Source organism: Diprion similis, chromosome 8 (assembly GCF_021155765.1).
Source record: "Diprion similis isolate iyDipSimi1 chromosome 8, iyDipSimi1.1, whole genome shotgun sequence".
NCBI classification, from domain to species: Eukaryota; Metazoa; Arthropoda; class Insecta; order Hymenoptera; family Diprionidae; genus Diprion; species Diprion similis.
Window position 1 is genome coordinate 23,276,465 of NC_060112.1, and position 26,779 is coordinate 23,303,243.

Here is a 26,779-nt window from a genome sequence, read left to right on the forward strand (position 1 = left end):
GGTTTATTCTGATCGCTACACGAGCGCTTCTATCCGGTCCCGGGTTAATTCGATCAGACCGCAGCAGGCAGCGACGAGACGGGAGAAGAAAATATTATATCGTAAGAATAGAAGGGGTTGGTGGTTGTCAGTAGCGAAAGAACAATGAAGAAGCAACAATGGCGGGAGGCGTCGAGGGCATTACGCAGCTGTCTGAGTCTCGCCTGTTGATAAATGAAGGCCCATTAACTGAAAACCAAAATATTCATTTAAATTTAATATCCCGCCGGGGCGCCGCGACGCCTAAAAACTCCGATCGCACGCCGGCTACCCGCGCCAAAATATTATATATATATATACGCCGAGGTTAATGTAGATAAATGAGAGTCACCCGTTATACATATCGTAAGGCATTATGCATACGCGTAAACTTCGTCGAAGCAAAATACGTTCCGGAATTCAGGTCCATTTTTTTCCTTCTCTTTACCTTCGTTTTTGCCATTTTTTTATTTATTTATTTGTCTACCGATTTTTTTTTTTGTTTTTTTTTTTTTTTTTTTCTCTTACACTTTATCTTCATTATTTTATTTTTGTCATATTTTATTTACACTTTCACGTATGCTATTGTTTTCGGAAATCGTTCATCATTTTTGTTCCTTTTCAGAGATATTCAAATTTTCCAATTCTTACCACAAGCATATGCAATAATCTATGTCTAAGAGAACTTAAACTTGATATTAAAAATTATTTATTAATATCTGTCGAGTGAGAATTATATACGGTTTATTGTATCGGGCTGATAATAGATTCAAAAAAAAAAAAAAAAATTTCTAACTCGGCTTTTGTAAAGAAAACAGAAGGAAGAAATCAGAGATTTCGTAATAAAATTTAACGTGAAAGGATGTAGAGGGTGAAAGTAAAGAAATGAAAAGAAAAGAAGAAAAAAGACGAAGAAAAAACAGAGAACATCCTTCGAGTTCGAATAAATTCAAGAAAAAAGCTCGAATCGGTCCAATCATAATCAAAATTCAAGGTCGAGCAAATAATTACCTCTGTTCACTGACTTTTTCTTTCTAATTCCGAGAATCTCTTGCGAATCGTTTGCTGAATACAAAGATGTATTATGTATAATACAATATTATATATTTCCAAGAAAACAATATGCTTGATCGAGTATTATTTATTAATATTATTATATCTGGTTGATTTGACGTCGTTGTAATTATTTCGGTGTAGAAAAAAAAAAAACAAACAAAATGTCAGGCAGCGATAAAGAGTTTGTTTTTCTTTTTTCTTTCTTCGAAGGTACCCAATGGGGTATGTTTTTTTTTCTCTTTTTTTTTTTTATCTTTCTTCAAACTCCTTTCACCAAAATCCCGAAAAATATCGCCTAGTATTTAAACGGGTTTAATTTATTTTTTTTTCTTTTCTTATTCCCAAGCCGCGGAGACGTTTTGACTTGGTCCAGGATGCTGATGGATAAGGTAGACGGTGGTTGGACTGCAATTTTCCACGGTGCGTGCTCAAGGGGCGAAAGTCGGGCCTACGGGACACAAGGTACAGGAGCACATACACAGAGCGAAGGAATCCAGGTATTACAGATACTCACGCAGGCAGGGATGCCGACGCAGGGGGTGCAGGCCGCAAGCTCGAATTGGAATAACTACGTGTCATCCGTTCTCGGGAGGGTTGAAAAGGGGTGGCGGTCGTAGGAGAAAACGAGACCGGTTCGCTCTCTCTCTCTCTACCTCGCATGAGTTACTCGGAATGAACTATATGTATAGGGAAGAACAAAGAGCCTCGGCGCTTCAGTGTTGCGAGCTACTTCAGTTTACTAATGAACCCAGCTGGGTGTACGCTTGAGTTAGGGGGCACTTTTACTTCGGGAACGAGACACAAGGCGGGCCGAGTCGAGCTGCCTAGTCTTGCCTGGCCTGTCTGTCTGCGTCGACAACAATGCGCCCTTTTTTCTCTGACGAACAAGGAAAAAGGTGTGTGCTGGGGAATAAGGTTATTCGAGATGAGGAGGATGAGGATATGATATCTGCAGAGTGAAAAAAAGTGACGGAATGCGAGGGGGGGGGGGGGAAAAAAAAAAAATTAAATAAAATTAAATAACATGTATATATATTAGGGTGGCGATAAAAAACCGAATAATTTTTTTTTTTTTTTTTTGTTGAGTCTCGTGTCACAAAATGTTAGTTTTTGATTTTTCGAGAGCCCACTACGAAGGACAGTTAAAAAAAATTTTTTTAAGAAGTCGCTCCATATCTTTTAAAACGTCAGAAATCGTTGAAAATCGATTTTTTTTTTTTTTTTTTGATTTTTTTTCTCGTTACGGTATAATTTTATAGACAAAAAAAAAAATAAGTTTCCGAAAGTTTCAGTTCAAAATTTGAATTTTGAAAGGTCGCTTATAATTTTTTTTCAATTTTTTGGTGCATTTCTTTAGATCTTTTCGACTGACCTTTTAATTCATATTAAAATTTGATAAATTTTTTTTCCTTTAATTTAGTAAGAAAGAATCGATAACAATACATCACGACATGAATTAAAAATCAAACAAAATACTGAAAATATAATTTTTTTAATTTAATTTTTTGACGATTTTTGACATTTAAAAAAATTTGGAGTGACCACTTAAATTTTTTTTCTCAACTGTCTTTTGGAATGGGCTCTTAAAACATCAAAAAACTAACATTTGGTCACACGAGATTCAAAAAAAAAAAATAGTCGCTTTCTTTGCGCCACCCTAATATATATATATATATATATATACCGGAGAAAAGTTTGTAGTATCAAAATTTGACCCTTGAAATTATTTTTATCTGTTAATGATAATTCGTTGTTGTATATATGAGAAATAATTTCTTTTTTTCTGTCGAAAATTCTTCGCGGTTCAAAGTTATCTTTTTCCGTAAAAATTCATAGCATCGAATTAATTTATCGTCTAAAATTACTTCGCCGTATAAAATTAATTCACGATGTTAAAATTCGTTGTACATGAAAATTTTGTCGTAAGAAATTGTGGTCGTCGAATGAAGAAAATTTTTCTTAGCCAGGAAAATTCGTTACGTCGAATTAACTCATCGTATGAAATTATTTCGTAAAATATTCATCGTATTAAAATTCTTTTTAACAATCTTTGTTTCGTCATATTGAAATACTTGATGTAAAACATTCGTAAGATCAAATTATTTTGTAAACATAAAAATTTGCCGTTTCGAGAATAAGTAAGACCAACGATCGACACCGTGGAGTTGAAAGGTAAATTGCACGACAAGTAGTTTTTCGTTTTCCCTTATCATTTTTGACTTTGCAAAAATAAAAAATAAAAAAAGAAAAGTATTCTTGCCGTAATAGTTTTTCCACCGCGATCGAGGGAACGACTTCGATGAAATTGAATGGAAAAGTCGAATTTCGAGTAAAAGGTTTTCGCATACATGGAATATGAATCGCCCACGTGTTTCTCACGAAGCTGAAACAATGTCATTTCGCCGTTCTCTGAAATACCGTCGAAAACATCAATCGAAACAATGGCGCTAGTGGGTAGAAGAAAGGGGTGAAAAATTCCGCGCCGGGACTCGTCAAAAATGAAGAAGATGTAAGGAGAGGGAAAAAAAGCTAAAAAGAACTCCCCCGTTCTCGGTCTAAAAACAGCAAAAAAAAAGCGGGGAAAGACGCGGGGCGAAGAAAAATCGAATCAAATGAAACGGAATAAAACGGAAAAGCGTAAAACAAAATGAAATCCCTCGGATTCAATCCCTCGCTCGCACACACGATCATGTTTTGCATATTCCATATAGCCCCGTGCGTATATATATATAGCCCACTCGAAAGGATAGCTCAAAAAAAAATTTTATGAGGTCGTTCCAAATTTTTAAAAATGTCAAAAATCGTCAAAAAATTAAATTAAAAAAATTGTATTTTCAGTGTTTTGTTTGATTTTTAATTCATGTCGTGGTGTATTGTTATCGATTCTTTCTTACTATATTAAAGAAAAAAAATTTATAAAATTTTAATATAAATATTAAAAGGTCGCTCGAAAAGATCTGAAGAAATGCACCAAAAAATTGAAAAAAAATTCTGAGCGACCTTACAAAATTCAAATTTTGAACTGAAACTTTCGGAAACTTATTTTTTTTTTTGGTCTCTAAAATTATACCGTAACAAGAAAAAAAATTTAAAAAAAAAAATCGATTTTTGACGATTTCTGACGTTTTAAAAAATGTGGAGCGACCTCTTAAATTTTTTTTTTAAACTGTCCTCTGGAGTGGGCTCTTAAAACATCAAAAACTAACATTTTGTCACACGAGACTCAAAAAAAAAAAACAATATTCGGTTTCTTTGCGTCACCCTAGTATATATACACATACATTATACATACGTACATGTAGCAGCAACAAAGGGGGTGAATTTCGTCGAGATGAAAAACGGAAAAATCGTTGTAAAGTCGGCCGACCGACTGGAGGCCGCTGCGCAGCTGGATGTGATTTTTAAACTAATGAAAGAATCTCTAAAGTCTAAACGCCTGACTAATTACTCCCTTTTTTGTTCCCTCCTTATATCTCTCTCCATTTTCTTTCTTTCTCTCACTCTCTCTCTCTCTCTCTCTCTCTGTTCTTCTTTTTGGTTTGAGAAAAGTTAGTCGGTGCGGAGGTTTGTGTGGGTTCAAAAATATCGACGTCCTTAGACGTCCCCTCGAGTCGTGACCTTCTGCAATTATATCGTAGACATCCGAGGCTCGATCACGGGCATTTCGTGACCATGGCCCAGCCTCGAAATATGGTGTGTGCTTAAGGGGATATACTTCTCGAATATTACACGCAGCTGCTCTGCACGGAGGTAGATATAGCGCTGGCCGGGGAGACTTATGTACCTACCGGGTTCTCAAATGTGCCCGAGAATGATGACGGAATAGAAAAATGATTCCTCCAGTGAAACGGGATCCTGATCATAGATTACTCACGTCACCTTCCTCGATCCTTTCTCTCTGCTTTTGCCACGAATCGATCCACTCGGGCAGCTTTGAGCAAATTCATATATTCGAAATCAATGCTTGATGCTAATTTTTTCGCAAATCGTCCCGCCTTGAATATATTTCAACCAAACGCTAAAATTTTGTTGAAAATTTTTTACAATTTTTTTTTTTTTTTGTTCAACACTTTCAACGAACGATCGATATCTTATATAGTTTATTAAATTCAAGTATTTTTTATACCAAAACGATATAATTTTCATCAAAGAATTTCGATGCGAAAAAATAATTTGCTATATAGAAGAAAAAACGTCGATTTCCTGTTTTTTCACTCATAAAAATTAGACGTACGTCTCATAATAATGCTTAGTTACTCGCGTGCAAAATTTTCCTCCAACTCGACAATTCAGTCGATATTAAATACATATTTTTCAAAATGAAAATCCAGTCTTCGGGACACTTGTTACTCGGCTCCTTCTTAAAATCTGAAGCCTCGAATTTCCCTCGCTTACGCGACTTGCCCGAAAACACGAGCCTGATCCTCATCGTCGATTCCTCTTATGACCAGGGCGACCCTTCGTCTCGTGTCTATATACCTTCCTGCCGACGAGGAGACAGAGGGATCACCTTTCAAAGGCATCCACGCCGCAAGAGTATTGCTTGATCCTGTGTCCTGGACGCTTTTCTAGCGCTACAGAGTGCAGACCCATACGGTTCCGGTGATTCCGCTTCCGGGATCACGGCCTGAAATCCATACGTGAAAAACAAGAAGAAGCAAAAACCTACGATCCGTCGATTAACGATGACCTTAAGTGGTTATAGATGGTCAGAAGGCCGAAAAAATCGATTTTTCAAAAATTTTTCCCTGAGAAGACCTTTCAATTTATTGAAGTAAAAATTTGTACACATATTATGGTAACTTTTAACTATATTTGAACATTTTTTATTTGTAATAAAAAACAAGCACGATATATCTAGACTGAATAATTAAAAATGAAAAAACCATAAATATTTCGTTAATATACTGTATTACCTTGTGATTGATGGAAGGAATAAGGAAAATAACAATTTAAAAAAAAAAAAATTTCCACAATCGAATTGTCAATATTTACCGGATTGTGAAGAAATTTTCTGTGCGTGTACTTAAATATATGCACATTCCGCAAAGGAAAATGAAAAAAAAAATCGATTTTTAAAAAATTTTATCTTCATATCACCCCTTAATCGCATTTCAGGGATTTCACTTCCCTTGCAACCCCAAAAACGGAATATTATCGAGAGTCGACGGTGTATAAATATCGAAAAAAATCGTTCCTTGCAAATATTTTCAACTCTATCTTCTCATTTCTCCTCTGACAGTCTTGCAGACCTGTTAATTGCAAGTCAGACTAGGATGACCTGCACGCTGCAACCTTCCGCATTCACGAGTGCGAAGAGCGCCGTCAGACAATCAAACAAAAACCGCCGGGAGGCGCTACGTGGACTATTGCAAAGGTGTCTTTTCCCCTCTGCAAGTGTGTTTGTTAGTTGCACGGACCTGTTTACACAGTTTACATCTCATGCACGTCTGCGTGACAGTGACTGCAGTTCCCTCCAGACTAGACGTGCATCTTTGCATTCTCGTTAACGAGTGGGGGATGCACGCATGGAAGAAGCAGAGATGAAGGGAGGGCGGGTGAAAAAGAGGCTAAAAAAACGGTGAAGCAAAAAATAGTGAATGTGAAGCACGTGTGTCGGGAGAAGAACCAAAAAAAAAAAAAAAAAAAAAAAAAAAACAAACAACAATACCAACAAACAAACGATAAGATATTAAAAAAATAACGCAACCCAGTGGCAAGAGGGGGTAAGGGGGGGGGGGGGGGGAGGGCAAAAACAAGACTAACTTTCGACAACCCGAGATCTTTTTTTCCGATGACACGAGGTGTATAATTGTATATACATAGAGAGTGAAGAGAGCAAGGTGAATAAGGAGAAGAGATTTCCTTCTGTCGATGCTTTTATTTTTTTTTCTCCGCTTCTGCAATGCAGAGATCTTCTTCTTAGATTTTCTTTTATTCCGCTCCGCTCGCTTCGATGCTTCATCAGATCCCGATGGAACCTTGATTTTCAACTTCCATCTGGAGAGTCGCCACGCCGGCTGGAAAGGAGGTGGCGGGGGGGGGGGAGGGGGGAAGAGAGACCGAAACTTGGGAAACGGGGATCAAGGGTGAGGGTGAGGGCGAGGGTGAGGGTGAGGGTGGCTTGAGAAAGCGAGAGAAAGTGCCAGGAGGGTGGAGGGAGTTACTTGTACACACAAACACACCAAGGAAAGATATAAATTACAAATCGTGACGTGTTTCGGGTTCTGCAGGCACTGAATGCCCCTCCTGCTCTCTCTCTCTCTTTCTCTCTCTCTCTATAACTTCCCTCTCATAGTATAATCGCACCCTGCCACACGCGAGATGGAATCCCTAAAAAATATGGCCGTTGAGAAGACGACACATTTCACTTTTCAAATGTATCGACGCTGTTAATTAAGGACGAATGAATCTCACCGTGTGTGTCAAGAGTTGGGAAAAGGAAAGAAATTAACTCTGAAAAGAAGATCGAACAATCGAAGTAATTATAAAGATTAACCAATAATTTTGAGATACGACGGAAATGATTTATAGAAAAATCGATTTGTACTAAACAAGATTGATAAAAACATTGGGAGAATCGGATGAAGAACACCTGCAGAGATTAATTGTTTTGGGGGTTTCAATTACAAAAACTTTTTCTGAAAACTTTTAATTCTTCACTTATGTTTGATTCAAATTTTTTCGCGTCATCGAAATCGTTCCATTATACAGTGTAGATTTCTCATCCGTGATCGTTATCATTGACACAAATAACTACTCTGGAGATTTTTACAACCCTTACGCTCTAGAGAGGGGTCAAAATGACCCCACGGTATGTTCACCGTAAATTCAATATGAAAACCGTTCAAAAATAATTTAATTTAACCGGAGATGAAAAATGAAATATCGTAAAAATCGTTAATTCATTATTCTTCCAAAAATTCAACTCCACTCAGTCAAATAAATCCATTTTTTTCGTCACGCATTTTGAGACTAACGAAATCAATTTTCAGCTAAAAATATTGAAAATTCAAACTGCATTTTGTTGCTTTATGAACGTTTTTTTTCCGTATTCGCAATTTCATTTACATAAACGGTCTTTCATCGTCTCCCAACACTCGTCCTTTTTGTTCAAAGAACAATTCGTCCTTACTCAATACGCGGCATATAATTTTCCAAAATATTTTCTAGCTCAGTTTTCCCTTCGCACGTGCGAGGGTGGATCGTGCCGAAGGCGTAAGGTGTCTAGGCACATAGGTTAGAGGCTGCTAGAGAGGCTGCAGTTGTTTAGAAACTACAGCAGGGCCGTTAATGGTTCCCCGAGACTTAACAAGCAATCTAGGGAAAATCTTGGGGCTCAAGAAGAGCTTGGGCTGTAGAACGGAGCTTTCGAAGGGACAAGAGAGACGCCGAAGAAGCTGCTGCCGTGTAACTTCGCCTTCGTTGAACTGGTGAGGATCCCAATTGGGAATTAGCCACTCGTTAACGGAATCCCACGATATAGAAGAGACAAATTGAGACAGTCGCAAGCTTCTGCCGAAGGTGTCGAGAAAAAAGCACGCTTCCAGCCGACTGGAAATAGAATTTTCTCCGACGCATGCGGCTAAAAATATGCCTCGACACCCTTGTCTTGGAGCGTCTCTCCAACCCCTGGGTTGCGGGTCTCGATTCGAGATGCAGTCAGACATCCTTGACACCTGGTCCCTCTCGTCATGAAATCAGCCGACGTGCAAGTGCTCCGTGCAACCTCGATGTCACCCTTTTCATCCCTTATCGCAAGCCACCCCCTGCACCCGCACTTTTATCGCCTTCCAGAGAGACAGAAGCTCATTTTTTCTCCTGCGAATATTTTACGAACGTGATTGTGACAAATACTACAAATAGAAATTGTTAAAATAATATTAAATAAGACAAAAAACATTGATTTCATAGTCAACTTTTTTTTTTTTTCTTTTTTTTCTGGGGGGGGGGGGGGAGGGGAGGATTTATGCCGACCATATTTTTTTCTAATTTTTGGAACTCTTGCGTTGGATTCTCTGGATTCAGCCTACTCGTTGTAATTTGCAGTCTTGAAATTTTTATTACAGACGAAAATTATAAACGTTTTGAATTAACGGCTCGTGTAGAGAAAAATTTGTCACCCCGCGTGAATACGATGCGCTATTTGCTTGAAAATACAACTATAAATTCTCTTTTAAGATCTACAACTTCCCAAATGGTACGCATAAAGATATCAGGATTTTATTGCTCAGCTGCTCGGTCGCATTTCTTCGATGTCTGAAAAGCAAAAAATCATAAGCCGCACGCAGCCCTGCGGTTCACTGATCACAAGATAAATACACACGATTCTTCAGAGTAATACGTTGTTTAATATTCTGGATAGAATCAAGGAAAAATAATTGTTCCATTTCTATAAATTATATTGTATTATGTATTAAATTTTTATGTAGCAATAGCATCTTTAATTCTAAGAGCCTTACTTGAAAGATTTTTCAGCTGTTTTTCAAATCACTTTTGTACTGGAAATATATTCAAATCTTATCGAAGTTTCAATTTTTACTTAAAATCTCGATGAACTTACGTTTGTGTCCCGATCATTTTAAGATTGCAGACTTTTTTTTATGACGGAATGATTTTGCTTTCAGTTTCTTTAAGCAATTGGAAAAATTTACTCCAAAAAAAAAAATCAACGCTTAACGTTTTAAAAATAGCTACAACAATTCTCGAATATATTCCAAATACTCTGTATGAAAAGCACCCCAAAATTCATACGTAAAGGGTGAAATTAATTATTCCAATTATTATTTCACCTCGTTTTCAAAAGATTTTATTTATGAAACGATGTCAACATGTTGGTAAAATTTTTAATACAAATACACTAAATTATTCATTTTTTTTTTTCCTTTATTCTCTTCAATAACTTCGGTAATTATTATCGATTAAAATTCATTTCCTCTTACAGCTCGACAAAATTTCATAAAAATGAGAAAAACAAAATAATCAAAATCAACTTCCACAAAGTGGAAAATGTTTCGCAATTCTGTTTTATTCTTTTTTTTCCCAAAGTTTCCCATAAACTGTGATGAAAAAAAAAAAAAAAGAAAAGAAAAGAATTTCAATGAAGCAAATCGATCCGTCACGGTACCGATTCGCTAAAAATTTCTGGAAACCGAAAATGAAGTCTTGTAAGAAAAAAAAGGTGGATGTAAAATCAAAACGATTTTCCACACTCCTATAAATAAATGAATAAAAATAGAAAAAAAAAAAAAAAAAAAAAACGAAAAAATTCCGACACTTTCTACCATAATTATAATATTTCGCCTAAAAAGGTTTAACAAAGAAAATAAAAAATATCGAAGTTCACGAAACACATCGCGATTATAATAACGAGCAGTTTCAGTATTTCGGTGTGTTTTCTTTTCCTTGTTGCTTTTGCTTTTTTCCCTCTCTTCATCGTTTTTTGTCTTTCGACCCGCCGTCGAGATTCTCCTCGCGGACATCGGCACCCCCGTCACGGGACCGATGCCCGGAGGCGAGAGGCGGGTTGGTTGAAAAGATAATCAAATTACTCCGGAGCTTCGCAAAGCTCGTCGCGCCTCGTATCCCGGGTGGAGCCCCGAGCCGTGATAACGTCCCTCCGCTCCGCGGAGCAGGCTTGTTTCACCATCTCTGATTTGAAATTAGAATTTGAGAGAATCTCCAGCGAATATTGGGACAGTCGCTTATTTGCTCTTTCCTCATCTCGACTCGAGCTGCGTTCTACGCAGGCTTATTTCCTTGCTTCACCTGCCTTTCTTTCGCAAAGTAACGACCACTTTTTTTCATCCCCCTTTCCTACCGGCAACGAATGCTCAATTAGATACGAAGAAAAACTTTTCAAATTAGTCTCTCACTCTTCAGCCATGCAGCTGATCATTCTTTTCCTGATTTCTATTGTTATACTTTATCTGTCTTAAATAATTAATTATACACAGCGATGTGATTTTTTTTTGATTTTTTTTCTTCTTTTTTTCTCACGTCGTACGATGCGATACGTATTTATCACGATAATCGTTATCCACGCATTTTTCTTCGCTCAATCGATTGTTTATTATATTTATTTATTTACTTATTTTTATTCGAAATATCTCTAACGATTGGAAAATTTTTAATTATCGATATATATATATATATATATGTATATATTCACAGTTTATTGTAGTATACACACAATCGCAATTATCGGTAATGCAAATCTCTGTTTTTTCATAACCGAGGAACACATTTGACGATACAATTTTTTACATTTATTGATGAACTGAAAATGTTTCTTTTTTTTTTTTTTTCTGTTTCTCTTCCTCAAGGAAATGTGCGAGAAAGAGGTGAAAACGAAAGTAAAAGAAAGATGAAAGGGAATGAAATCCAAGGTTTTCAGTTATTTTGTGGGAAAATTAGGCGTTAAAATAATGTGCGCGAAACAAAAAAAAAAAAAAAAACGGAAAAAGAAAAACGAATCCATCGATTAAAGGGAAATGACGAGAAAAAAATGCGTCACATCAGGTTATTCTAATTTAACATCTGCGGGCGGCCGGTTTCCCGACGGAACTGAGGGATGAAAAAGCCCCGCTGAGTATGAAATGACTGTTATTATCAGCGGCCAGTAATTATCAATTAGCAAAATCACCCGCCTTCCTGTATATACAAGACACACACACACACACACACACACGCACAAACGCACGCGCAGAAATACGTGCGTAATTTCGTTGCGAAGAAGAATCGGGGTTACGTCCATTATATCCGCGGATGCGGAAATTCCCCCGCGAGGGTAGGTATATAAATATATGAATGTATTTACATACGAGAAGGAAAAGAAAGAGGAACAGTAACGGAAAATAAAAACGAAACGTTCGCACTTCGATATGAAATAAGAGCCGAGATCTCAGGAAGAATTATCTGCATTTCTTCTTTCAAATAATAACCTGTGAATAAAAAATTCAGCGACATTGTTTTTACGTTATACATATTTATTGCTGAGAAAATATATATGCGACTCGGATAAAACCTTGCAATTGAAAATAAAATCGATTAATAATTTGATTTCTGAGAGAGTATCTGTTTGTGTATGTTTTTTTTTTTAAATAGTTTTTGTTTCTTTCAATGCTATAAAAATATTTTTTTTCATCAACGAATCTGAATTTGATATTAATCCTGTGAAAAATTGTCCAATAATTTTTTTACCGTTTGAAGAATAATTGTCAGCGGTTTTTTTTCATTAGCTTATTTTATTAAAACACTGATTATTAACAATCGGATTTCGTCTTGCGAATACAAAAAAAAAAAAATCCCCCAAAGTTTGAATTTAGACTAAACATAACTTGAAATCGGACTTGCACAAGTTTCAAACAAGCAACTAAACCATAACTGCGAAAAGAGTTCTTAAATTTTTTCTACCACCCTAACAAAGATTTTTCAACACGTTTATCACGTTCGACTAAACATTCGTTCACGCTTTTATTTTTCCATTTCCTTTTTCACTCAGTTATTCATCCACCGGAAGCAAGACGGTCGAACTAAAATGTCGTCGTCTAGTATAGCGCGAGTAGCTTTTCATCGAAATTAAGAGCTAATCTTGGCGCGATTTGTCAGCGAGATCGTGCCATGTGTGTGGGTCGGAGGAGTAATGGTCGGCTCTTTGGTTAACGACCGAACACAAGTTAACTTGACATCAACTACAAGCCTGCACTGTATTATATGCACAGATCGCCCGGTTTCTCCGTGATTCGATTTGCCACGCGTCTATCAAGACGTATAACGCGTGTCTCTTTCGACCTAAATGGTCTAATTGTCCTGGACCAAGGATGAGGGGGTGAGGGGGTGAGATGCTGTCGTGGGTTGGAATAAATCATTCCTCCATCACATCACGGGAATCGATGCCTAGCCTGCAAGGACGTAATCAGGAAGCTCCCAGGACCACGTGAAGCCGTTGCCGATCCTGGAGGTAACCGATCTCCGATTGTCCTTGGCTAGGTAACGCATTACACTTTAAGTAAGGCCCGACATTTAATTGGTAAGTTGATCGCAAGTGTGCCCGCAGATGCTTGTCAACATCTTCTAGATCGCAGATTCATCCGGGCGCATTCGAAACAGAAGGGAAGCGCTTGTGGTTTCTTCTCGGTGTATCGGGTGATGTATGGTTCGCAGAATTGAGGATTAGGAGCTTGAAAACTTTTCCCGCAATTGTTGCAATCCTGAAACAATGACCTGAATTTTTTATAAATTTGTAGAAAATTGAATGAGAAACTTTTTCAGACTTTGGTCAGATTTGCATGGAATTTCCCATAAGTAATCCTGGGACTGGACCGATTATTTTCTTATCACATTCCTTTGAATCGGACAAACGTTTGGTATTTTTTATGATTTTTATCTCAAACCGTTTTTGTGACAGGAATTAAATTTTTAATCTTGAGAAACTTGAGTCACCAGCTGGATTTAATAGATTTTGAATTTGTTAACGTAACGGAATAATGGACGACGGAGAAATCGTGTAAACAGAAGGTGATAGGTAGGAAATTGCGCTTCCGTATGGGAAGTTTCGTTTTTTTTTACTAAAACGTTGCGTTTTGAATTAGAATCGTACAGCATAAACAATTAGATATAGCGAATTTGGCGCAGGCTTTATTTCAACACGGCGTTAAAGTATTGCGTCAGAAAATTTCCAGAGAAGTGATTTGAGAAAAAAAGTTTCCACGACCACGATGAAAAATATTGAAATTTTTAATATTTAAACAATTGCGAGAGAATATGAATTCTTCTAGTTATTTTATTTTTCATTTTTCCTACCATCATTTTTTGCATTTAGTATTTTCGTTGTACCCTTGAACAGGCCAGAAAATCATTTCAAACAATCTGCATCGCGGCATTTCCCAGCGGCAAATTTTTTTCCACCTATTGAAAAATTGAAACACGGGTTTCCCGAATTCCAATCGCTGAGCCGACGATTGAATTCGTCAAAAACGTGGGGCGAAGGCTGGAATTGGGAAGTTGTTTCGGCCAGCTGGGCATCTGACACCTGCACCCAGGTGCAGCGGCGGAAGGGGATGAAGATAAAAAGTGGGAACCTCACTGCAGCGACGTGGAACCGACGGGTGAGGAAATAATATTATTTATCAATTTTTGAGAAGGGAGCGGTGCACCGCTCCTGAAGGACAGGTCCTGCCGCCGCCGCCGCCGCCGCCTGAGGAACGACGTGTACATCTATAATGCATCCCTGGGGGGGAGTCGAGGGGAAGGATACGTGCCCTGCCTGACGATGGCGCTGCAGGTCGGCCAGACAACCCTCAAGTTGGTGAGTAAGGCTCTTCTCTGACAAAAGTAAAGCCAGCCGGACGGACGTGATGCTTAGTTTTTTGCTATTCAACGGACACGAGCGGACGATCGCATTCCTAGTTTTCGATCTCTTGGTTGGAATCGTGGAAAATTAAAGAGATCGAGGATATCGGAAGATGAACGGATGTATGTTGGAAAAAGAAAAAAAAAATAAACCATTCGAAGGATCGAGTAAAATGCTTCTCGTTTAATTTCATCTAAATAAGTAATAGTGGATTTTATTGGATTGGAAAAAAAAGATCTCGTAACGAATTTTTTGGTAAACTGATGAAAAATTCTGAGAATTATTAAGTTTTTTTTCCAAGGAAACTGTACTTAGAAGTTGGACAATTCAATTTCATATCAGACTTTCAGGAATTTGAGATTCAACCTTTTCTACACACATCGCAGGTATATTGGCAAATAAGCGCCATCTTAAGACCTTTTGATATTGAAAAAGACAAAAAGGCGCAATATTTATTTCGTTACTCGTATTTAGGCTTAGAACATGAAAATGTAATGAGAAACTTTGAAATTGAATAACAGTTTAATTAAGAACAAAGGGTCGTGTGTACTGGTAGATACGACCTTCTGATACCGATTCTGCAACCATGGAAACCAATGTCGATTAATTTCATAAGGTCGTATCTGCGAAAAAATATTTTTTATACTTTTTCGGGTTCAAGTCTAAGTTCATCAACTAGAAGAAAAATGTCGCAGGTGTTGGTGGATACGACCTTTTGGTCCTGATGAAGATTGTAATAATGATTTGCTACGATAATTGCGTGAGGGTGTAACTGAAAAAAATTATTATTCACATTCCTGTCATTCAGATAATTGTCGATCTGGATAATCAACGTTCAGAAAATCGGCATCTTCACTGCGTAACTTTGTTAGTTTCAATCCCTTACGCGTTTCAGAAGTCTTCAGAGCGTTCGCAAAAAGAAAAAATTTGCCGCTAGCGACTTTTTGCTCTTATCTTCGAGAATTTTTTGACAACATTTCTGGATTTTCGCAGATTTCGATTTACTTATGCATTTAAATGGTTTGTAGAGCGTTTACAAGAAAAAAAACGAAAAACTGGTGTTTACGCCCTTCTGTTTTTATCAATGGTTTCTAGAACGTCTACGAACACACAAAAAAAAAAAAAAAAAAAACTGTCGTTACAATTTTCTATTTTGATCTTTTTTCATGTACTTGTTAATGGAAAAAAATCGTTTCCGTCTATCGTACGAACTTTTGTCAATTCATTTCCAACCACTTAATTTCAATTGAATCATAAATTTCTATAATTTTTTGAGAAAATGATACAAGAACAGAAAAAAAAAAATCAAAAATAAAAAAACTATCACACGCCCCTTTGCAACTAAAATCGAATTTTTGTCGTTTACGATCTTACGTCGTAATATTAATCACGTGTTTAAAAAAATACTAGAAAACGGTCGTCACCCGAGTGATAAAAGCTGTTTACAAATCAGATATAATATAAAAACACAATCTCGACGAGGTGAAATAAAAACAGAACACGATGTAAAAATGAGGGAACCCTCCGAATTCCCTCCGAAATAACCAAATGAGCCGTAGATTTTTACCGCCGAAAATTAACCGGAATTTAAATCAAAATTCGCGAAGGTAGGTACTCGCGATACGGATTCGGGTTCCAATTACACTTGAGGGTCGGTCTGCGCCCCGGTAGAAACGAGGCGGTTCGTATTTGTGATGCAAAAACGACGACCAATTAAATTTTCCTTAGTCACAACGCCGCCGCCGACGACGACGACGACGCCACCAATTTGTACATACACACACACACACACACGCACACATACATGCATATGTCTACACACTTCAGCTCTTTGATTCACTGTTATATTTTACAAACATTAACGTTATATTCGATGAAGAGCGGGTCGAGGCAATTTGATTTTAAATTGAAAATTCTCGGTATTTCGTCTCTCATTTTTGTTTTGTTTGTTTTTTTTTTTTCTTTTTTTAATCATTCTTTTTCATTTCTCCACCTTTTCTTTTTTTTTTTTTTATTCCCATTATTACCCTCCCGTTTACCCGACCTCTATACTCTCGTTTTTCGTACGGACAAACGTATATATACCTAATTCATGAATTACGAATGAATTTTTTCAAAAAAAAAAAAAAAAAAAAGGGGGGAAAAAACAAAAAAACCAATGAATAAATAAATAAAAAAATCCCTCGACGTGTCGCTGAATTAACTTCAGTTCATGTATAATATGTATATGCGGAGTATCGATCTAGTATATTCGATTTGTTTTTAATTTGAAAAAAAAAAAATTTTCCTACCATTTCCTAGATACTTCATTTACTCTTATTAAACACGTATAGGCAGAGACAGACTTGATCGACTCTCGGTCGCGATTCAATTATTTTCTTTCGCAAGACGCTAATTAACCAGCTTCTGTAACGCGTTATACGCCGATGAGAAATATATCCTTTACGGCTCGTGTCACTGATTTAATTGACAGATCGAAGTAGGCCCGCAGTCGGCGTAAGTACGTCAATACTCGATCCGGTTAATTCGATCTTGCTTCTTTATTTTCTGTCTCGAGTCGCTGTCTGCTCCAGGTTCTTCGCCTGTACATCCTACCCCCGTTATATTATAATCTACCCGGTGTATTAATTCCCAGAGTTTTTGTTTTAATTTAAGAGAGTTTGAGAGAAAGAGAGAGAGAGAGAGAGAGAGGGAAGAAAAAACAAAGGGTGAGAAGGAAAAAGTAGACAGAGACAAGAAGAAACGCAACATGGGATTTCGCTTTTATTTTTTGCGGTGTGTTTTTTTCTTTTTCTCTTTTCTTTCCTTTTTCTTTTTCTTCTTTTCATTCGGAACATTCAGTCGGGGATCAAGGGTGGGCCTTGAGAAGGGAAGAGGGATGATTCGAACACGGCTTTCGGTCTTGTGGAAACCATAATACAGCCGTGAAGGAGGAGGAATGGGAGGGGAATGTGTATTGAAAAATCTGTTGGTCTAAGAACCGCGTGAAATATCGCCCCCCTTTCACCGAATGCGTATATACACCTTGAGAATCGGATGGAAAGGTTTCGCCCGGGGATGCTGGGAGGAGAGACGAGGAGAGACGAGGAGAGGAGTGGAGAGGAGAGGAAAGGAGAAAGCTTCGGTTCGGCCCTCGTACCGCGGCGGGAAAACGATCAGATTACCATTTTTTAGCTCTACGGGTGGAAAAGCTCCAACAAGTAATTCTGTGTTTTCAATCTTGGCGAATGACACGGAAAAGCCGCAACCCAAGCCGCATCTATAACAGCGAAACGGCGATGTATCGTCGTCGGGTGAATTCGCGAGCCGAAATTTCGCACAAAGCGAGACAGACGTTTCAACTTGAACAAGCTTGAACGGTCAAGCTCGAAAGCTGCGGCTGAGTGGAAGAGGGTGAAAGCTTCTGCTGCAGTTTCAATTTTAAAGTTATACTCGTATTTCAAATTTTGTTTTACTTCATCACGTTGTTGCACGAATTCACACCATAAATTCGCAAATATTTTGTCATAAAAATTCTTAACACTGAGTTTCAAGGCTTCGAAGCTTCGTTCACTTCAAGCTCTTTCACAGGGTTTTAACCCTTACGCTCCAAACTTCTTGTGTTTAGCACTGGTGTCACACCGGGGTCGCTGAGACCCCATATCAAAAGTCATTTGGAGATGTCGATTCGAATAGCTTGAAAAAGTTCGCGGATAGTTTTTGACTTCAAAATGAAATTTTGAATATGACGGAAAAAATTCATTGACAACAAAATACCGGAAAACGTATTGTTTCACTAAAAAAATCGTAAATCATTGAATCTTTTATATTTTAAACTGAAAATCGACCGATTTACTCCCGACACACGTATATTTAAGAAAAACACTGTAAAGATACTGCGCGATGACAAAAATTGATTGATTTTACCGATTAGACTTGAATTTTTGAGAAATGAACGATTTCACGATATTCACGATATTTCATTATTTATCTCGGATCAAGTCAGATTAATTTGGATCTTTTTCACATGAAATAAACATGCCAGTGCAAAGCGTAAGGATTAAAGTCCAGACTTTAAAACAATTTTATTCCGATCAAGCAACTTCTTAAATAATTAAATAGCAAGAAAAATTATACCGTGTAGAAAAAAAAAAGCAAAAAAAAAAAAAACAAAAAAAAACTGAAAACAAAATCACACTAGCGTTTAGCGCGAATCGTTTGAACTCCCAGGAGAATAAAGTATCAGAAGCCTCGAAAATCCCGAGCACCCTTAGCCGGAATAAATTAATAGCCGGTTATATATCGGGCGCAGAATTCCTTGTCTACGGCACAAGAAGTTGAAATTGGCGAGAGTGCGAGCGTCTGATCATCTCGGGGTATCTGCAAAGGGGTGGCGAAGGCCCGAAGCGTGGCTCCTCCGGGTGGGGGGCGTCGGTACCACGGCGTCGGCCGAGGGCGTCGGGACGCCTGCTCAGAATTCAGTCCGACCCGGACGCCGAAGCCATCCGCGTGCCGCCGACGTTCGCGTCTCGAGTTGTTTTCCGTTATCGGAGTGCCGCGGTTCGTCGGTCCTGGCAGCCGCGTTCGATAGATCTTGAAGGTGCAGGGGTGGTTTCCTCTCGACGTCTGTCCTGCATACAGATCCGTAAATGTACGTAATAAGAGGAAGTGGAAGAGGAAGGGAAGAGGGAGTCGGAGGAAAACGGTTTTAAGAATCCGTAAACCCCGTGTCGGGATCGATACCACGCGACGAGCAACCCCCGAGTCCTCGCATTCGGCCCGATAGCAAAGCAACCCCTCGCGTTCGTCCTTTCCATGCGTTAAATCAGCCCTCAGGTTTCCTCGGGTTTGAGGAAGTTTCCTGGAGCCAAGAGCGAGGAAGAAGCGATCGTTCCTCTTGCCGGCGGGCTATAGATCAGGAAAAAGGAGTGATCATCCCCGTGCGAATCTCGCAGGATCGTTAATTTTTCTGTTTCGCGCGTGTGGTGTCCTGCAAGTTGAATTACTTTCAAGGAAGTTGTGTGTGCCGCTTGACGATCTGCAGAAAATTCGGACACCGAGTCGTTCGTTTTTTCATCCGATTTCTGCCAGTGCGATAAAAAAAAACTTGGAGTTTGGTGATTGTGAAGGAAAAAAGCGAGAAGAGTGCTTTCGAAAGACGACGATTGTGCGACGAAATTAAAGCGAATCAAGTAAAGCCGATAACCCGGGGGAGAAAAAAAAGAACAAAACGAAATATAAAGGAAAGAATAACAAATCCTGAACAAAGTTGAGAAAGGGAGAAAGGAAAAAAAAAAAGAAACAAAGAAACAACAAAATCGAGAAGCCGAGGCGTCGTTTTATAATATTCAGGTAGTGTGCAACGCATCAAGTCCTGCAGTTTTTTGTACCCGCAGTTTAAATCGAATCTACCATAGTGAGTGTGTATATAATTGTGTGATTTGTCCTTTGCACTTATATATATATATATACGTGTGTATACGTATATATTATATTATATACATATATACGATGATGAATATATATAACTGCATACAATTGTGACGTCCCTTATACTGTATAATTTGGAAAAAGAGAGTAAGAGTAAGAAAATAATAGAGAAAACATCCCTGTGTCTGTGACGTCCAACACCCCCTTTCTCCGTTACACTCGTCTGAAGAGGTAAAAAAAAGAGAACAAAACACCAAAAGAAAGAAAAAAAAAAAAAAAAATTAACGTAAAAGTAAAAGAAAAAATTCAATTTGTGACTTCTGTCTTCCTATGTGATACAACGCGGACAGGGAAAAAGAAAACGTAAGTAATTTAAACTGCAGCGGTTATCGCGAGGTGCAAACCCTTTTTTTTTTTTTGCCGTCCGGAGTAGAAAAATCGACTCACCCTTAATATTCAAATACATTCATATCGATGCAATGTTATTTGTGTGTTAATCCTTGATTCGTTTTTTATTCTATTTATTGTTTCTCTCTTTCTTTTTCAACAAGCATGTCGTAGTATTTTCAAATAGTTTCTCCGTTCGCTGTTCAACGTTCTTGTTTCTATCGAATGTTGTTTAATATATGTTTATAATATATATAAATATATATATAGTATGCTGCAAGCTGAATATTGACCGTAAGCGAAAAGACCCGGAGATTATGCCATAAATTTTGACAGAGCATAGCAGCTGTGACGCGGCTGATACGGTTTCCCTCGTACTGATTGATGGATCGCGTCGCATACTGAACTACATTTCGCGATCACTGCGTATGTACGTAAATATGCAATGTCCTTGTGAGTAATAATACACTCATGCGGATGACTCAAATCGTGAGTAACGCGATTTTGAACCGAAGGCGGTGAATTGATTTTTGGTAAACCTTTGTATAATGTTTAACCCATCTGGACGTGGTGAAGTGGGCGGATTACAGAGAGTATCAGTATAATTAGTGGAATATAAAGGGAATAAACAACGAAAAACGAAAGACAGCTGTTGAGGAAAGTTTTGAAAATTTGTGTATTTGTATGTTTCGGGGTGTTTTGCAGAATAATAATTTGCGATTTTACACTGTGGCACCCCATGAAAAGTTTGTTTAGGTTTTAAGAAAGGTTCTGTCAAAAGGTGAGAGTTCTATGTTAAGTGGAAGATCGCGCTCAGTTGATTCACTTCACTTTAATCCATTTTTTTTTTTTTTTTTTTTCAATTTATGAGGTGTCGTGAATGAAATTTTTTTTATTGCTTACATCGATCATAATATCAATCCACGTCACTAAGAAGACTCACACTTGTAATATCAAGTCTCCAGTTGATGTTTGAGAAGCGTATCTGACGATATTTTCGTTATTATAATTCAACCTAATAAAATAGTTATAATTCGATATGAACTTTTAATTTAGGCGAATAAAATTCCCGGATGATATATCGTTGTGTTACGAATCGTCAACTTTGGGCTGAATATAAATGCCAGGAAAGAAATAATAATCGAAGTGCTGCAACGAGCTGCTTTACAAACTCAAAAAAGTATGAAAAAAGTGAAAAATTAAACGATCGCGATCTTCCACCTAAAACGTATAACTCTTATCTTATCACAGAATCTTTCTTTCGATCTAAACAAAGTTCTTAACGGGTTCCACGGTGGAAAATCGGCAAATATTTTTTTTCGAAACACTATATTACATACAATACACACACACACACCTAAGTATAATCGTAATGCAGGTTTACTTTACAGACGACACAATGCACTAGGAAGCACTAATCGTATATTACAGCTAGTGAACGTGACGTACATACGTACGCGTTGTTATATATATATACATACATATATATAACATATAATATATATATATATATAAGGTAGGTATGTACCTACCCTTTGCCACGGTGGAAATTGCAACGACAGAGAACGATAAATCCCCTTGATAGATTTACCCGGGTCCTGAACCCCGGAGCGGTGCAGCAGTAGCAATAGCAGTAGCAACAGCAGCAACTATCTCTGATATCACGTACCGCGGTATTTATACCTGAAAAACATACCGACGTTCGGTTGAAAACGCCTCACGGCCAACGGTTCCGGAATAACGATGCTGGAAGTTCTTGTTCGGAATATCTTGTCTGGGGGTGGGAAATTTCGAGAGATCAAAATGACGAGGATCGCAATTGCATTGTACGTTGAGTTTTTGAAAACGGGGTAACCAGGGTGTCATCGATATATATATTCGCAATTTACACCATCGCCGAAATTCTTCAGCGATTTTAGATCTTTTAATCTTCTCCGTATAAACGCTTTCACCCTTGTTTTACAATTTTACTTTCAAAATCTTAACGATAGTTTTTCTACGAGAATTTTTTTTGAGATTTAAAAAAAAAAAAAAAAAAACACTCGTTGTCACCCTTTCGTTCTTCTATCCTACCACGTTCCCACCCTCTCCATCCTCCCCGAAGCAAACGCCGGAAATGACCGGTTCAATTCGGTCGTTAATGCTTGGCGGGCATCCAGCGCGATAATTTAGCGCAATGAGTAATTCCGGGTGGGCTTGGATTTTGTTCCGTTGTTTTCTGGCGTCTGCCAATCGGCTCCAGGCATTTGGAACTATCTGCCATCGATGCGGCAGCCAAGGGATGCGGCCGCAATTCGAGGGCGCCGAATACTGCATTCGAAATGTTCCCGGAAGTTGGAGAATTCCTGACTCGGTTCAGGCAGGCCTCAGATAGACGACGAATCGCGCATCCAGGATCAGGATATTATCAGCCCTTTAACTTCCACCCCCGAATTTTAACCCCCGTAAATTGGACGTGCGGATTATATGCACTTTATTGCTGATGTGATTTTCTGTTGGCAAAAATTCGGAAAAGCTACTACTCTAAGGAATAAAGAGGCTTCTGGAGTACGAAATTCCTTTATAATTTCACAAGGGGATGATCGTCAGATGGTGGAATTTTTTCATTATTCATTCTTACCATATTTATACGCTACGTGAAGGTCGACATTTTGAAATTAATTTCCCAAAGCAGTAGGCCTCGTTTTCCGGAATCAAAACTCGAGAAAATCACCTGTGAAAAATTCCAGTTTCGTGTTATTTTTAATAATCAAGTGTCTTCTTTAATGAAAATATATTCGCGTGATAAATTAAAATCGTTGGAGGAAAATGGAAAAACGTTGAGTGAGAAATTAAATATATACAAAATATGATTTTCTATTTTTGATGATTGTAGAATCTCACAATTAGAAACCGAATTAAATAATATCTATACGCAATAAAAAAATTTATTGCATTATCAAATATGTTGCACATTAAACAGAGGAAACATTTAGAACTTTGAAATGAATCTTTTATTCTACTGTTTTTTCCATTTGTTTTCGAGAACAACGTTGAATAATATTAGAAGCAAACGTCTACCCACTTTAGCTAAGAGCTTCAAAACATTTTTCAGAATTTCCTCAGATTTCTCAATTGGGGCTATCGATTTACTCATTTTCAAAAATCACAAGTAAATGAAATAATTTTCAAAAAATCTGATAAAAATCCAGTGTTTTTTGTTTTTTTTTTTGTAAAATAAAACCAACACAAAAAATCATGACTCGAATCGGAAGAGGTCCATTTCAGACGTTGGTCGATTTGGGATAAACCACCCCCTACACATATATATCCTTAGAATCATCAATAGTTGACAAAAAATATGACAGTAATGATTACTTTCCATCCCACACCTACAAAGCTGAGGTACGTTCGTTCTGTACCGGTAACCAAGCAATGCCTGGGTGATGGTGGAAATGGAAATCACTGACTACCTTACACAGTGAGCACAACTAGGTCTAGATACAGGATTTCTCTGGACGTTAGGGGGGTAGGAGGGTGGACGTGAATTGAAACTTTCTAGCGTAGTGCGAGACGAGGAGAAGACACTTACGAGCTTATCTCAAGTTCCTACCACCGGACGCAGCGACGATAGCTGCTCCGGGACGTGGTCCGTTCATTGGAAGGAAGGTTTCGGTTCCCGGAGACAATTATCCCGGAGGAATGGAGGCCGAGGAGGGTCGTAGCAACGTGGAACCACGCCCGTTGCTACGTACGTGCGACGATTGTTCACCTTGATATACACCCTCCGGTGCATTTGTGCAGGATAATGTCTACACGCCCAGTGCAGGCCGGTTACAGCTGCCTCGGCGACCTGGACGACGTCATCGCGAGTCCTCTATTCCGTGGGAACGTTATCTGGATTGCTACGGGCACTGATTTGGGTCCCCGGGACTACGATAACGATCGTTTAGACCCATTCAGGGATGAGGATGAGGCTGGTAAGGTTACTGTAGTAACAAGACTTGCTTGGGAGAAATATTTACTTCGCACCTTTTGGGTCATCTGAAGTTTGGTAAACCGGGATAAACGAGACGTATTTTTACTTTCAAAAGCCGAGTTTTTCAAAGGCGTTTTTCAGATATTGTTCAGAGTAACGATTTTTTCCCAGATATTTCGTTACGGTAACGTCACTAACTTCAGCCTCCTGTTCAAGGATCATCTAAGAACTCTGAAAGGGACGAATTCGTTCCCTTGGATGCCAGGCAAAGTGAAGTTTGAAGAGTTGAAGTTTTCTGCATTTTCCTCAAAAACCGCTGTCGATGGATGAAAAATGACTCGAGCATCGTGTAGAGCGGAAAATTCTACATCGAATTACGTCCTCATACGTAGAAAGCTGAGTCGGATTAACAAATTAGGAGAAAAAAAATTATTTCATAAAAATTTCCAAGACGCCGTCGATAAGTAGAATTTCTTCTTTTTTTTTTTTTAATTGGTAATTCGACTCTGTTTCGGACGTACGAGGACATAATTCGATGCAGAATTTTTCGCTCTACACGATGCTTAAGTAATTTCTCATCTATCGATGACAGTTTCTGAGGAAAACGCAAAAAACCTCAAAATGACTCCATATTTCAGTTACTGAGGATCGAAAATTTCTTTAGTTATACAAAATTGCAGCCATATTCCGAATATTTTTTATTCAGCCCTATTTTTACTCAACTAGCCTTCCAGCTCACGTTATTATACCGATACGAACTGTTAGATTCGGCGAACTAATTGTGTTTAAATTGAATCAAGACCTCGTGAAGAGTTTTGTTTTCCCTCCAGAGGTGGAAAGTAGCTTTTAATTGCCGGTTAACAAGCCATGAAGAGAGCCTGTTCCTGAGAGTTGTTTTAAAATTTTTACGCTCATGGTGATAATTGAGATGCAGAGAGCTGAGTATGGAGGCGTAAGGAGGGTGGAAGACTCGGGTTTCGTTTTGAAAACTAGCCGCTAATCCAGCTGCCGTAAAAGTTTCAATCTCACAGCAACGCGGTTTGGTTATTTCACCGAGACAACGTGACGTTGGGAGTAAAGTGCGTCATTCGAAAACCATAAATTGCGATTACCGGGGCGATTGTTGTCACCGGTGAGAGACGATGCGTAATAATTTTGCGGAATGGTTTATTCCTGGCTCTGATCGTCGCGCGGTTTACGAGATCATCTTAGATCTTAGAAACGATCATTTCAGACATCTTAGTCAGAATTCCCGGGCGTGAGAGGCTTCACGAACGAGGTGCTTGCACGCGGACTGTCATTTATTATTAACAAAGTGTAGAGCAGATGGCATAAACGGAGCATTCACACAATTTATACAGTCGGGGGCTGCACGCTTCGCGGCCAATTGTGACTCGTTGAGGAGGCAATCGCTGCTCTATTTGAATAATTTTTAATCGTTTCAAGGTAAGTAAGACTCGCAGCTCACATTTCTTTGATCATTTTCAATTAGTTGGAAAAATAATTCGCGTGTCTAATGGCGTAAGGTCGTAAGCGCCATCTTACGACCTTTTGATGTTGAAAAAGACAAAAGAGCGCAATATTTATTTCGTTGATCGTATTTAGACTTAGAACATGAAAATGTAATGAGAAACGTTGAAATTGAATAACAGTTTAATTAAGAACAAAGGGTCGTGTGTACTGGTAGATACGACCTTCTGATACCGATTCTGCAACCATGGAAACCAATGTCGATTAATTTCATAAGGTCGTATCTGCTAAAAAATATTTTTTATACTTTTTCGGGTTCGAGTATAAGTTCATCAACTAGAAAAAAAAGGTCGCAGGTGTTGGTGGATACGACCTTTTGGTCCTGATGAAGATTGTAATAATGATCTGCTACGATAATTGCGTGAGGGTGTAACTGAAAAAAATTATTATTCACATTCCTGTCATTCAGATAATTGTCGATCTGGATAAGCGACGTTCAGAAAATCGACATCTTCACTGCGTGACTTTGTTAGTTTCAATCCCTTATGCGTTTCAGTAGTCTTCAGAGTGTTCGCAAAAAGAAAAAATTTGCAGCTAGCGACATTTTCCTCTCATCTTCGAGAATTTTTTTATAACATTTCTGGAATTTCGCAGATTTTAATTTATTTACGCGTTCTAATGGTTTCTAGAACAATTGTTGTTGGACCTTCTACTTTCATACTTTCAAACGTTTTATTTCGATTGAATTATACGTTTTGACGATTTTCAGACCAAATGGTGAAAAAAAAAAAATCATACGCTCTTTTGCCACTAAAATCGCATTATCGTCAGTTACGATCTCACGTAATATTCTAGCCTGTCGCTGTATGCAACGTATTATAATCACTCTCGAACAAACACATCTAGCTTAATAAATCTTTGCGGAACGTCGATATAAAAAGAAACACTGTTACCTATAGATCCAGAAAAAACTGAACTTTTATCAACAAAAATCATTATCAAGCCCAAAAATAATCACGTGCCTGCAATTCGCCGATATTATCTTTCAGCAAAATATGATAAATACATACATACCTGCACATTTGGTTACGTATCTCCTATATATACGACACACCATACACACGCAT

At 38.2% G+C, this 26,779-nt stretch overlaps 1 protein-coding gene across 2 annotated transcripts in view; it reads left to right on the forward strand.

The window, feature by feature from the left end:
• The first annotated feature begins 19,733 nt into the window (after window positions 1–19,733).
• LOC124410042 overlaps window positions 19,734–26,779 on the forward strand; it is a 141,629-nt gene continuing 134,583 nt past the window's right edge. Inside the window, exon 1 of one of the 2 annotated variants that reach the window (XM_046888157.1) lies at window positions 19,734–19,823. The gene's annotated coding sequence lies outside the window, so the exon portion shown is untranslated. Of the gene's footprint in view, window positions 19,824–20,012; window positions 20,201–26,779 lie in introns of those variants that run through there. The other variant, XM_046888156.1, reaches the window with a different exon arrangement.